Here is a 13,200-nt window from a genome sequence, read left to right as displayed (position 1 = left end):
TTGTTTCACAGAGCGAGACAGTGTCGACATTGGTAACGGACATCTCGCGCAGTATGTCCACACCGCCGCGGGTGGCGTATGTCGGCGTTTAGGCGGCGGACAGGCATTATGCTGTGCCATTATGTCTGGGGAATATATGGTTTCTTGCCATAGATGATATGTCATACTAGCAATGACCCGCGTCTGGGAGTGGGTACTGCTGTATTTACCCACGCCAAGAGTGGCCTTAGGTCACGTGGTGCCCTAGGCAGAAGTACTCCATGATGCCACTGCCACATCACCCGCTACCCCCGTCCTGGTCTACCTACACAAAATAAAGGCTTGAAAGGTGCCCCGAGTAGAGCGGCGCCCTAGGAGGCTGCCTAGTTGGCCTATGCATAAGGCCGCATATGTGTGTGGTCCCTCGGGCGTCGGACTCGGGAATGCACCACGTCTGCCGTGAGTATATCTAGCATTACCCACATCCAGGCGTGGTTTAATGCTATGATGTTCCACACCTGTGTTTTGACAACCTACAATAGCTTCTGCTATTGGCATGCAATGCTGTGGGTGGTGCTGGTTACCATACATATACCTTTCTCAAAAGCGGAATTTACAGTACTGAACACTACTGTGGTCTCCTTTGAGGCCCCTGAGCCAGTGGTAAACATTACTCAAACTGCTGAATTACGTACATATGCCTTCCACCAGCACCTACAGGACTGCATGGATCAGGCAATCCCATACAAAACTGAGACTCTTTGTACCAAAGCCAAGCATCCAGTCTGGTGGACCCCAGCCATGAACAAGCTCTAGAACGACTGGAGGTAGCTACTACAAGATAGAGTGGAATACTTGTAAGGTAAGACACCCTTGCTCATTGTATGTGAAAACCTACAGGCTGTCAGGAAATCATCCAGGGGAAATTCAACAGAGAAATCAACAAGAACTCGACAGACAATCATAAGGCCTTCTTTAGCTATGTTGGACACCTGGGAGGACACTCCCAGATATGCTCACACTGGGTTCAGAATGATGTGAGGATGACTGAACCTACACACATTGCCAACATAATGGATGACAGGTTCGGTGCTAACTTCTCCCCCCCCTCACCCCCACATGGAGAGATATCTATACCAGAGGATTGTAGATCCTGGAACTTCTGTGACACACAGGTGGGAAATGCTCTCTCCAAGGCAGTAAACACAGCATCCATGGGACCAGATGGTGTCCCAGCTGTGTACTCCATGAACTCAATGGGGAATTAAACCCACAGTTAGGACAGCTGTTTAACCGTAGCCTCACCTCAGGATACGTACCCAAGTAGTGGCACAAGGCAACTTTAGTCCCACTTCACAAGGATGGTGCATCCACTGACCCTGGTAATTACCATCCCATTACCTTGACAAGCCTTATCTGCAAAGCCATGGAGAAGGATCATGATGGAAGTCATACATAATGACATAGGGGACTTGCATACTTTGAATACAACCCAGTTTTGCTTGGTCAAATACAGATCATGCCTTTTAAACGTGTCTGACTTTTTAGGATCAGTCACCAAGGCCATTGATGAGGGCAAAGCAGTCCATACAGCCTACCTAGACCTGGCAAAGGCCTTCAACACACTACCACCCTCAGGTATCATTGATAAACCCGTCTGCTTGAATGTAAATACATACTTCGGCAGAGGGGTTGCAAACTGGCTAAGTGACAGAACCCACACGGTCATAGTTGCTGGCGCCATGCCATACTCACAGCCAGTCACAGGTGTTGTCCCACGGGGCTCAGTCCTGGGTCCACTATTTTTCCGCATCTACATTTCAAAAGTACAAGCAAACACAGGGGGGTTATGGCTGAATGTTTGCAGATGACTGCAAACCGGGTGCCATAGTCGGACACACATCTGACACAGATATCCTTCAGAAGGGCCTCACAGCTATGGATAACTGGTGCCAGAGACATGGCCTACAGCTAAATGCCGGGAAATGCATAGTCATACCCTTCGGGAAGAACGAGGTTACCCCTAGCTACCATATAGGTGGCAATCCACTGAGCACAGAGGGAGTTACCAGGGATCTGGGGACCCGTGTTGTCGGTAACCGTTTGTTCGACACACACATTGCTAACGTAGTTAGATAGACCTTCTACATTGCCCACCTGATCATGAAGGTATTCACATCTACATCAGGGGAGGTCATTGTCCCCTTGTACTCATCACTCATTACACCTATGATTGAGTACAATGCCCCGTTCAGAATGTATGTGACCCAACACCTGCAGCAGCTGGAAAGGCACCAACAGTTCATCCACAAACGGATGCAGATTCTCAGGAATATGTGTTATGCTGACCAACTGAAAGGGTTCCATCCCTATTCCGTCGCATACCACTTGCCCAGAGGTGACCCGTGCCTGGCATCCAAGGCCAGGTCGAACCCGGATTTGATGACTATGCTTCACCTAAAGAATCTAGATCCCTCAGAATCACAAGGGCAGGTGACGTACACCTTGGCACTGTCATTAATAGAACGTGCTGGTGGGACAGATTCATCACCCAGACACTCACTATGCTGTGGAACAACATCCCAGTACATGTGAGACAGAGCACCTGGCTGACCTTGTTTTAGTATTTTGACAAGGATGTCTGAATTGCTTTATTCAACTAACCTTGTAAATGGATATTTACTTTACCACATTTTTAATCTTTACATTCCATTGATATATTTTACATTAGTCATAATCATAGTGTTTATCTCTATATATTAGGGTTCATTTATATTACTAGGTGTCTCTAGTTCTTTTACTATATTGGCACAATCCCTAGAACATATATATGTAACTTATACACTCAGACACTTGGAAAACATTATGTTGGTTCTTCTTTCATATTAGTACATATATTTTTATTTTCACGGAAGAATATACATTTTGAAGCAATGTCTGATTTACTCACTGTGTGCAATCTGTAACCCGAGTAGACTTTTTAGCTTGTTCGCCTTTAAGGCATTTAATTAATACTTAGCACATCTTATTTACTGCCCAATTAAGGGTTTTAAATGTAGTAGGTCGAACTGCATTGTATGTATTCTGAAGAAGTCTGCTTATGAAGCAGACGAAAAGTGCTGCAATAAACTATGGTGACTGCATATAATTCCTGGTGGGCTCTGAGTGGTCAGCGATTGTTTCTACAGTACCTCATTTTTGCTTTGGACTTTCTCATCTGGGTCTCTGTGTTATTTGTATGGGGAATGTCAAGTGTAGTCCCTATGTGTATTACCTGTGTAATGCCTTACTGCGGCAGTGTAATTCCACCGGGTTTGCAGTTAGGGGCGCCATCTTGTTCATACGCTTGTCCATCCATGTGAATTGCCTACTGGACACTGGTATAGGGCTGTACACATTTCACGCCTGCATTTAGCATTCTCCGGTGGATGCTTTGCATTATTATTAGGGAGTAAGGCAGGTACTACGCCCACATCCCTCCCACGGGGCGGGACAACGGATTATCTGCCAGACAACACAGAGCCCCATTTCTGCATACCCAAAATCCCATGGCTGCAACCCTCGACAGTACCCATTACACATCCTTCAGGGACTGGGATGTGGACGCACATGTATGGACACGTCGATCTGGGTATTTCTGTTCATATGTCCTGCATTTCATGGACTCTTGTCAGCAACCTTAAACATGCTGGTGGTGCATATGTCTAACTGTGCCGTAGTCACGGCTATATCATCGTCTGTTGTTCGGACACGGCTGGAGTGGGTTCTGTGAGAATGTATTTTTGGGTCCTTCAATGGACACCAATGTGCATATGTCAAGTTAGATGTTGCTGGACTGTGTCCAACTGGCCAGTGCTTTTCACTGCTGCTGTATGTTCCCCAATCGCGGATGTCTGTTTGACTACCCATTCTACGTGGTGCTACGTAACCAGGTGATTTAGTACTGTGAACAAATGGTATAAATCCAAAGATGCTGGTTAGCAACTGCTTCAAATAAACCTCAGACGTCCCAATAGGACATATCCGTCACTGTATTTTCAACATAACACCACCGGAACATGTTGATCCCCTATGTATTCATTGAAGCATGTTGTCTTCATAGCTGGGAACGCCATAGTTTACATATCCTACTTGACGTTGTGGGTGTGCCATTAGTATGTTTTCCACAGGTCGCCCATCTGTTCCGCTGTATGGTAGCGGGTGCTCCCCATTTTGTTGCTGGCAGATTGAGTGCTGTGTACGCCGGTGTTGGCACGGCGGTCCAACTTTGTATGTGGAATGTCAACTGTAGTCCCTATGTATATTTCCTGTGTTATGCCTTACCGCTGTGTAATTTCCCCGGGTTTGCAGTTGTGGGTGCCATCTTGGCCGTACGCTTGTCCATCCATGAGAATTGCCTACTGGACACTAGTATAGGGCTGTACACATTTCACACCTGCATTTAGCATTCTCCGGTGGATGGTTTGCATTATTAGTGGGGAGTAAGGCAGGTGCTACGCACACATCCCTCCCACGGGGCGGGACAAAGGATTACCTGTGAAACAACACCGAGGCCAGTTTCTACATACCCAGGATCCCTTGACTGCAACAGTCGACAGTACCCATTACACATCCTTCATGTGTGCGGAACTGTGATGTGGATGCACTTCTATGGACTCGGCACCCTGGGTATTTCTGTGCATATGTGCTGCATTTCATGGACAGCTATCATCAACATTAAACACGCTTGCGGTGCATATGTGTGGCTGTGACGTGGTCACGACAATGAGTTCATGTAGGTGATGACGGAAGCTGGCAGGCATTCCATGAATACATTTTTGGGTCCTACAATGGACACCACTGTGCATATGTAAAGTGTAGAGCTTGTCGGACTGTGTCCTTGTGGCCAGTGGGTTTGACTGATGCTGTGTGTTCAACAATCGCGGATGTCTGCTTGACTACCCATAGTGTGTAGTGCTACGGGAACCATGTTTTCCGAGACCAGAACCCAATGGTGTACATCCAATGTTGCAGGTTAACAACCGCTTTAATTAATCCCCAGAGGTCATGGTTGGGAAGTATCGCCACTTTATTGTCGGAACAACACCTCCAGACTAGGTAAATCACGGGAACTTTAGCCCGGTCTTACCGGCCATTTGCAAGTGTGATTAGTAGACACGTGTCAATGCATGTATGATAATACATATTGTCATGCCGAAGGTAATCTATGTTATTTGGACAATGGCTTCTGCTATTGGCATCCATTGCTGTGAGTGTTGCCGGTTACCATACACATTGCTTGCTCAGAGGCAGACTTCCCAATTCTGAACACTACTGTGGTCTCCTTTAAGGACCCTGAGCCAGTGGTCGACAGTACTGCAGCCACTGCATCACTCACATATGCCATCTACCGATACCTACAGGACTGCATGAACCAGGCATTCCCTTACCCAACTGTGGTTCATTGTACCAATGCCAAGCATCCAGTGTGGTGTACCCCAGCCATACACAAGCTGTACAACAAGAGGAGGTGGCTACTACAAGGCGGAGCAGACACCTTGTGAGGTATGACACCCTTGGTCATTATATGTGTAGAGCTACACGCTGTCATGACATGTTCCAGGGCACGTTCCACAGATATACCTACATGGACCTGGCTGACAATCATACCACCTTCATTTGCTATGCTCAACACCTGGGAGGTCATGCCCACATATGCTCTGACTGGGTTCACGATGATGTGGAGTTTACTCAACATACACAAATTGCCAAAATACGGGCTGACAAGTTCGGTGAGGACATCTCCACACCCTCCCCCCCACATGAGGAGATGTCTGTACCAGCGGTTTGTGGTCCACAAATGTTCTGTGACACACGGGTGGGACATGCTCTCTCCAGGGTAGTGAACATAGCATCCATGAGACCAGCTGGTGACCCCACTGTGTACTCCACTATCTCATTGAGGAATTAGACCCACAGTTAGGACAGCTGTTTCTTTGTAGCCTCACCTCAGGTAACGTACCCAGGTTGTGTCGCACGGCAACTGTAGTCCCACGTCACAGGGCCAATGCCTCCACTGACCATGGTTATTACTGTCCCATTACCATGAGGAGACCTATCTGCAAAGACATGGGGAGGGATCATACTGCGGCTCGTAGATGAAGGCATAGGGGACATGCATACTTTGCATCCAACACGGTTTGGCTTGTTCAGGGGTGGTTCATGCCTTTAAAGCATGGTTGACGTTTTCGGGACAGTCACTGAGGCCATTGATGGGGGTCTTGCAGTCCATACAGCCTACCTCGACCTGGCAAAGGCCTTCAACACATTACCCCCCTCAGGTATCATTGATAAACCCATTGGCTGGGATGTGAACACGTACATCACAGGATGTGTTGTAAACTGGCTATGTGACACAACCCACGCGGTCATAGTTGCTGGCAGCATGTCAGACCTACTGCCTGTTGCAAGCGGTGTCCCATGGGGCCCTTCCCTGGGTCCACTCCTCTCATACATCTACATTTCCACAGTACAGGCACACACAGGGGTGTTATGGGCAACATTGTTTGTAGATGACTGCAAAACAGGTGCCATAGTGGGACGGACATCTGACACAGATATCCTTCAAAGGGGCCTCCCAGATATGCATATCTGCTGTCAGGGACATGTCCCACAGCTAAATGCAAAGTAATGCAACATCATACCTGTCGAGGAGTACTAGGTCACCCCTGTCCAGCATATAGGTGGCTGTCCACTGAGCACAGGGGTGATTACCAGGGATCAGGGGACAGAGTTTGTCGGTCACCATTCATTCAACACACACGTTGCTATCGTGGTTTGGTGGGACTTCTACATTGCCCACCTGTTTGGGCAGGGATTCACATCTACATCAGGTTAGGTCATTGTCTCCTTGTACCCATTACATGTTACACCTATGATTGACTACATTGCCCCATTCGGAGGGTATCTGACCCAACACCTACAGCAGCTGGGAAGGCCTCATAGGTTAATTGTCATACAGATGCAGGGTGACATGGATTTGTGTAATGCTGCCCCACTTGTAGGACCCCTGCCCCATTCAGTCACATACCTGTTGTTTAGTGTTGACCTGTGCCTGACATACGAGGCCATGTCAACCCATATGTCATGTCTATGCTTCACCTACTGTATCTGCATCCCTCAGAACCACAAGGGCAGGTGACATGAACCTTGTCACGGTCATTAATGGGATGTGTTGGAGTGACACATACGTCACCCGGACACTCACAATGCTGTGGATCTACATCACAGTACATGTGAGACAGAGATCCTTCCTAGCCTTGTTCGGGGGTATGTTGTCCATTGGATGGGGGATTGCAGATATAGGCCGGGGATTACATCATTATCACTGCTTGACAGAGGTACAGCAATATCATAAGTATTTTATCTCCGGCACAGAAGGTTGGCAAAGTAATCCTAACTATGGTGTAGGGTTATGTCTGAACTTGGGTCGATGGCCTACCCTGTACCTATGGACATATGAACCTATATTCATAGTTTGTCCCATTTACACTTGTCTATCCCCTATCCTCTTTCTCATGTGTATATTTCTGTGGCACGTGATTGTCCTCTGTATTACTTGCAGGTATGCTGTCTACAGTGCACATACGTCACGGTTGATGACAGTGTATCTGTGTCCCTAACACTGTGATACTGAGGACTACCACACATCCTTCACAACATTACATGCATATGTCCATTCTATTCTTCTTTGGCCTATGGGGGGGTGTTAAGGCAACAATTACACAAGTCCCTGTTTGTGCATGCTTCATGTTGGTGTTTGACCAGCCTCCGTTGCAGTCGTGTGTTGGACGGTAGTGTTTCTGTGTGTTTGGCATGTGTTTTTATTGCCGGTACATCTGTGGGAGGTGTGGTTGGCACATGTTCCTCTTTGCAGGGACACCCATCCTGGGGTTTGTGTCATGCATCTGCACTTGGCACGTGCCATATGTCCTGTACTATTCCCACAGTCATGTATGCCTTCATGCACTACTACTGCGTGTTACTGGCTGTTTGTATGTGGTACACATGGTGATTGTGGTGGTTGGCTTGACCTATTCCCATGCTAGAACATACACATCTGTCAATTACGTTGTTTAAATCAAACTGTAACATTCATTAGTCTTTTCAAAATGACAGTCAATAACACAGGAAGCTCAGATTAACAACGTTTTAATAGTGTGCACCAGGAGGCAAATAACTATGCAGTACAAGTTTAGAGTTTTGTCTGACTCTATACAAGAAACAGCTGTATGAGTATTGTGTTTACAATCATCTTTTGCACACCTTAATGATGTGGTCAGTCACAGGGCATTTACATCACTATAGTCCACAATATTGGATTCCTACAACAGTGCTAAGGTAATGCTTATTAAATGTTTTCCCATGAGAATAGCACAGCCTTGCGAGCCACATAGTCAATTAGAATGTCCTTCGGTAAATTCTGCTCTGTCAAGGTTCCAAGACTGTTCAGATACGATCGTCACTTCATTTCCTACTAGGTTCCTTTGTCTCTCTGGTGAGCAGCTGTACTCTGTCTTAGATAGAGCTCACAAGGCCATCCTCCTCAGTGGAAGGATGAAAGATATACCTGTACATACATTTATTATTCTCTAACCCAGCAGATGACTAATGCTGAATGACATACGCCTGCTGCACTGGTTACTGCCAGGGTCAGGGTTCGATCACACTGCAGCTACACTACAGGCAATTACATGCATGATAAGTTCTACTGCCATATTGTAAAATAGAATAATATGCATTATACACTATTTGCTTCTAAACTAGCACGTCATATATATGTTTAAATATATATTTTGCTAACATTCTCCCTCCTTTGATTGCTTCTATTCTATCCAGAAACATATACAACATTATTTCATTCCCTAGCCTCTTCCTCTCTGGAACGTTTAACTAGGCAAGTCATTTGTTGTACATTTCAGAAAGGATTTCATTTTGTATTAACAAATACCACTACAGGTCTTGATACATAGTCTCGGTTACAGATACGTCGACAGAGTCCCTGACTAATACTTTCATGCAAAGTATGCCAACAGACACATGCTCCCAATATGAGCAGAACAACACAAATGGCAATCAAGATATTCAGTATGACTGAACCCCATCCACCAAATGGTTTGTGGAAATGGTTCGTCAGTGGGTTTGGGCCTGGTTCCGCCATGGCTGACACCTGCTGTATTACCTCTAGGTGGGCGTTGATATTGTGCTTATTATGTGGTACTTAGACACAGCGGTCTTCTTTGATAAGCGCGCGTGTGCCGATTCTCGCCGCCAGGGTGCAGTCGGCGCTATTACATTTTGTGACACAACAGTTCTCATTGCATCCAGTTCATCAGTCACAAGTTCAAGAGCGAAAAGTCACATTGCTCATTCCTCCGACAGGTTTTGACAACTTCCTCTGTTCCCTGATTGATTTCACTACTCCACAAGCTGGGATTGTTCCAGCCCAGGATATAACGCTGTCACTCAAGTCCATATGAGTCAATATTCCTTTATGTCTTGCAGAAGAATGATTTTTCAGAACAGCTTCCATTTCACCCACTGGATTAGTAGGTTTCTCGACTGTGTTCCCAGTTCTTCGAGCTATATGTCTTACAGTTCATTTCGTACCCAGAGGCAATTGTGCAGTATGTCATATGAGTGGAGCCAGATAACCCAAAAAACAACTGCGGACCAATTCTCAGGTAACCATTGATATGCTTTTTTCCCACAAACAAAATAACAATATTCTACTTTACTACTGATGCGGGTTAACTCTGCATGTAACATTTTCCTGTCTATAACAGAGGACTGTTTATACAATTCAGGATGTTTCTGCACATCTTTCCACATTGTTCTCATGAAGCTTCAATACAAATCATGAATGGTGCTACAACTAGTACTGTGATCTTTGGCTGTTATATGACATTTGTAAGACACAGTTATGTTACAATTACTCCCACCAACTTGAACTGTATCATGTTTATGAAAACAAACAATTCCTTTTTGTGTAACAGGTAAGTACAGTGCCACTTTGTCCTGTGATCTCACAGAACCTGTATCAAAGTGTAAATATTCACAAGTCTCAATCTATCCCCAAGGGGACAACATACATCAGAAGTCCTCCATATGATGTAGGTATGACAGTACAAACACAGCAATTTAAAATGTTCATAGTCTGTACATGCACACGCGTCATGCCTAGGTATGTGTTGAAGTTTGGATGCCACTCTGTGGCCAGTTCATCACGTATCACTATTTGTATCTGTGTAGTTATATGCAGGTAAGGTCCCAGCAAATGTAAAGTCAACACAAACATGGTTAATAGGTGTATGATCAGTAGGACAGTAAACCAAATGTCTTTGGGGTTGCTTTGTATTGTTATACAGTCTGGCCCGGGTGATTCTGTCTCTATGGTATATCAGGTACAACATGTAAATCAGACTTGATATCTTTTACCGGTTTGAAAAAGGTGAGGTGAACCCAGGACGACCTCTCCGCAAACTTTACTGCAGTAGGCATTGCCAACAGTACCTGGTACAGACATTCCCACGTTGGACTCGGCAAGTTACTTTTTTGGATAACAGTGAAATACACACAGGATACTGGAGTCAGCTATGCGTCCGGCTTCGCTTGTTCTTTATCTGTAAAAGAGTTTAACTGCAAAACAGTGTTATTGGTTAACAATCCTCTCATGTCACTTGCTAATGAGCCATCGACCTCCAGCTCTGCAGGCATGACAGCTTTCCACTGTGGCACATGATATGCCATTCCAAATACTACTTCAAAGGGGGTCAAACACTTTACATTTGGAACTGTTGTCATGCTCAGCAATGCTAGAGGTAGACAGCAAATGCAACTCATCTGGGTGTCACCCATCAACCTCCTCAACTTATTTATCGGGATCCCATTGTACCTCGCCACCAGTCATGCTGACTGTGGGTTGTACATGCAATGTTTATTCATGGAAATACCAAATAATCCCCCAGGTTGCTGGATTGTCTGGTTCACAAAATGTGTTCTGTTGTCACTGTAGCTTCTTTACAGTATGCCAGATCTAGGGATACTTTATTTTACTGGGACCTTTGCCACTGCTGCTGCATCCGGATTCCTGGTTGGGAATGCTTCTACCCATTTTGATAATATATCTATAATCACTAAACAGTATTTCTTCCCTTCACATTTATTCAGCTGTATAAACTCCATACAAATAGTACGGAACGGTTATGGTGGTGTAGGTAAACCCACTCCCTTCGGTTTAAATGCTCCCTGTGCATGATGTTTACTGCAAATATGACACGCTGCTCATGATGTTTGTATGTGGTTCCTAATTCCGTATGTTAGGGATATTCTGTTAACCAACTGTACCATCCCCCCTGTTGAGACATTGCTCTACCCATGGCTCAACAAAGCCGCATATCTGAATACATTAGACGTTAATATTGGCTTTCTCACTGTGGATATGTACAGTCCGTCTTCAAGGATTGCTCCTCGTCATACCCACGTCTGCTTTTCTGCTTTTGTAGTTGATGTTTGCATTGTTTGTAACATTTCTACATCTAGAATGTCTGAGGATTGTCATTCCTCATTCAAAAAGACACTTTACAACTGTGAGGCTGCTTGTTTTGCAGCTGTATCAGCTCGTGCCTTACCTTTCCTACTGTTATCCTGTTGCTTTGTATGAGCTGCACATTTACAATTAGCTACTTTAGTGGGTAACTGAATGGAATCTAATGCATTCAAGATCAATTGCGCATGATTAATCGGTTACTTCCACTGCTGCTCATAAACATGCACTGTAGAGACAACATACTGACTATCGGTATAAATGTCCACACATCAGTTTTTCGCTAGAGTACAAGCACGTGTTAAAGCTATCGATTCTGCTGCTTGAGCAGACACGTTATGCTGCAGGGGTTGGGCTTCTACAATCTCATTATCAATAACTACTGCATAACCTACTTGATTCTTTCGTGTAGGACTCTTTCTACATGATCCGTACACATAAACTGTCACCTCTGCATTATCTAAGAGTATATCAGTGATATCCTGTCTGTGTGGAGTTATTTCCTCCATTTCATATAGGCAACTGTGTGGTGTGCCATACACAGGTGTCGGACGTGACGTTGATAGGTTTAATGTTGTACAACGTTCAATCACCATATGAGGTTGACTCAGGGGTATGGTCAAACAAGAAAGATGTCTAGCACGGGTCAGGGATGCTATTTTCTCTTGCAGCAGAATGATCGCAACTGCATGAGACACTCTCACAGTGAGAGGGTGGAATAATAACATTGAGGCCGAGGCCTGTACTGCCATGGGTGCTGCAACAACTGCCTGTACACAATGTGGCACTGACCATGCCACAGTGTCCAACTGCGATGAGTAGTAAGCTATGGGGCGTTGCTTACTTCCATGCTGTTGCATCACGACTGACGTCATATATCCCTGCTTACAATCTACAGTCTGACAACATCTGTTATGATTATTCGGGAGACCTAAAACAGATGTTGAAGCTATCAATCGTTTTAGTCTGCAGAAAGCTGTTTCTGCTACTGGAATCCAGTGTAGTATATGTTGTGCTGCCATAGGTGTATTAAAGATTAAAGCAGACAATAGAGCAGATTCCAAAGCATTGTTTGGTAACCAGCTTCGACAAAAGTTAGTCGGCCCAGGAAGGACATCATTCCCTTCTTGGTAGTTGGCTTGGGTGCTTGTGAAATTGCTGCATTCCTATCGTCATGTAATGTTCTACCCTCCTTGGATACCACATATCCCAGGTACTTGACCTGTATTCTCTGTAGTTGCAATTTATGCTTGCTTAATTTATGTCCCTGTTCTGCTGAATATTTCAATAATGCTATTGTATCTTCCCTACATTGCTGCTGGGTAGGGGCCGCAAGCAGAATATCATCCACATAAAGTAGAACTTGACTGGCCCCGGGTGGAGTAAACACCGGAATGTTGCTAGCCATCTCCTGTGCGAATATCGTTGTACTTTCACAGTATCTCTGCGATAGCCGGGTATGGCTGTATCTGTTACCCTGAATGTAAATGCAAAACAATACGGACTATCTGGATGTATAGGTATTGAAAAGGAAGCATAGCTTATATGTACCACGGTAAGATACTTCTGTGGCGGGTTCATAGCATTCAATATAGTGTGTGGGTCTGGCACCATTGGTACCCTAGGTATTATTACAT

This window comes from Protopterus annectens, chromosome 1.part0 (genome assembly GCF_019279795.1).
Source record: "Protopterus annectens isolate FY-2018-M chromosome 1.part0, PAN1.0, whole genome shotgun sequence".
In the NCBI taxonomy this organism is placed as follows: domain Eukaryota; kingdom Metazoa; phylum Chordata; order Ceratodontiformes; family Protopteridae; genus Protopterus; species Protopterus annectens.
The sequence above is the reverse complement of the archived record's forward strand: the minus strand, read 5'-3'. Positions refer to the sequence as shown.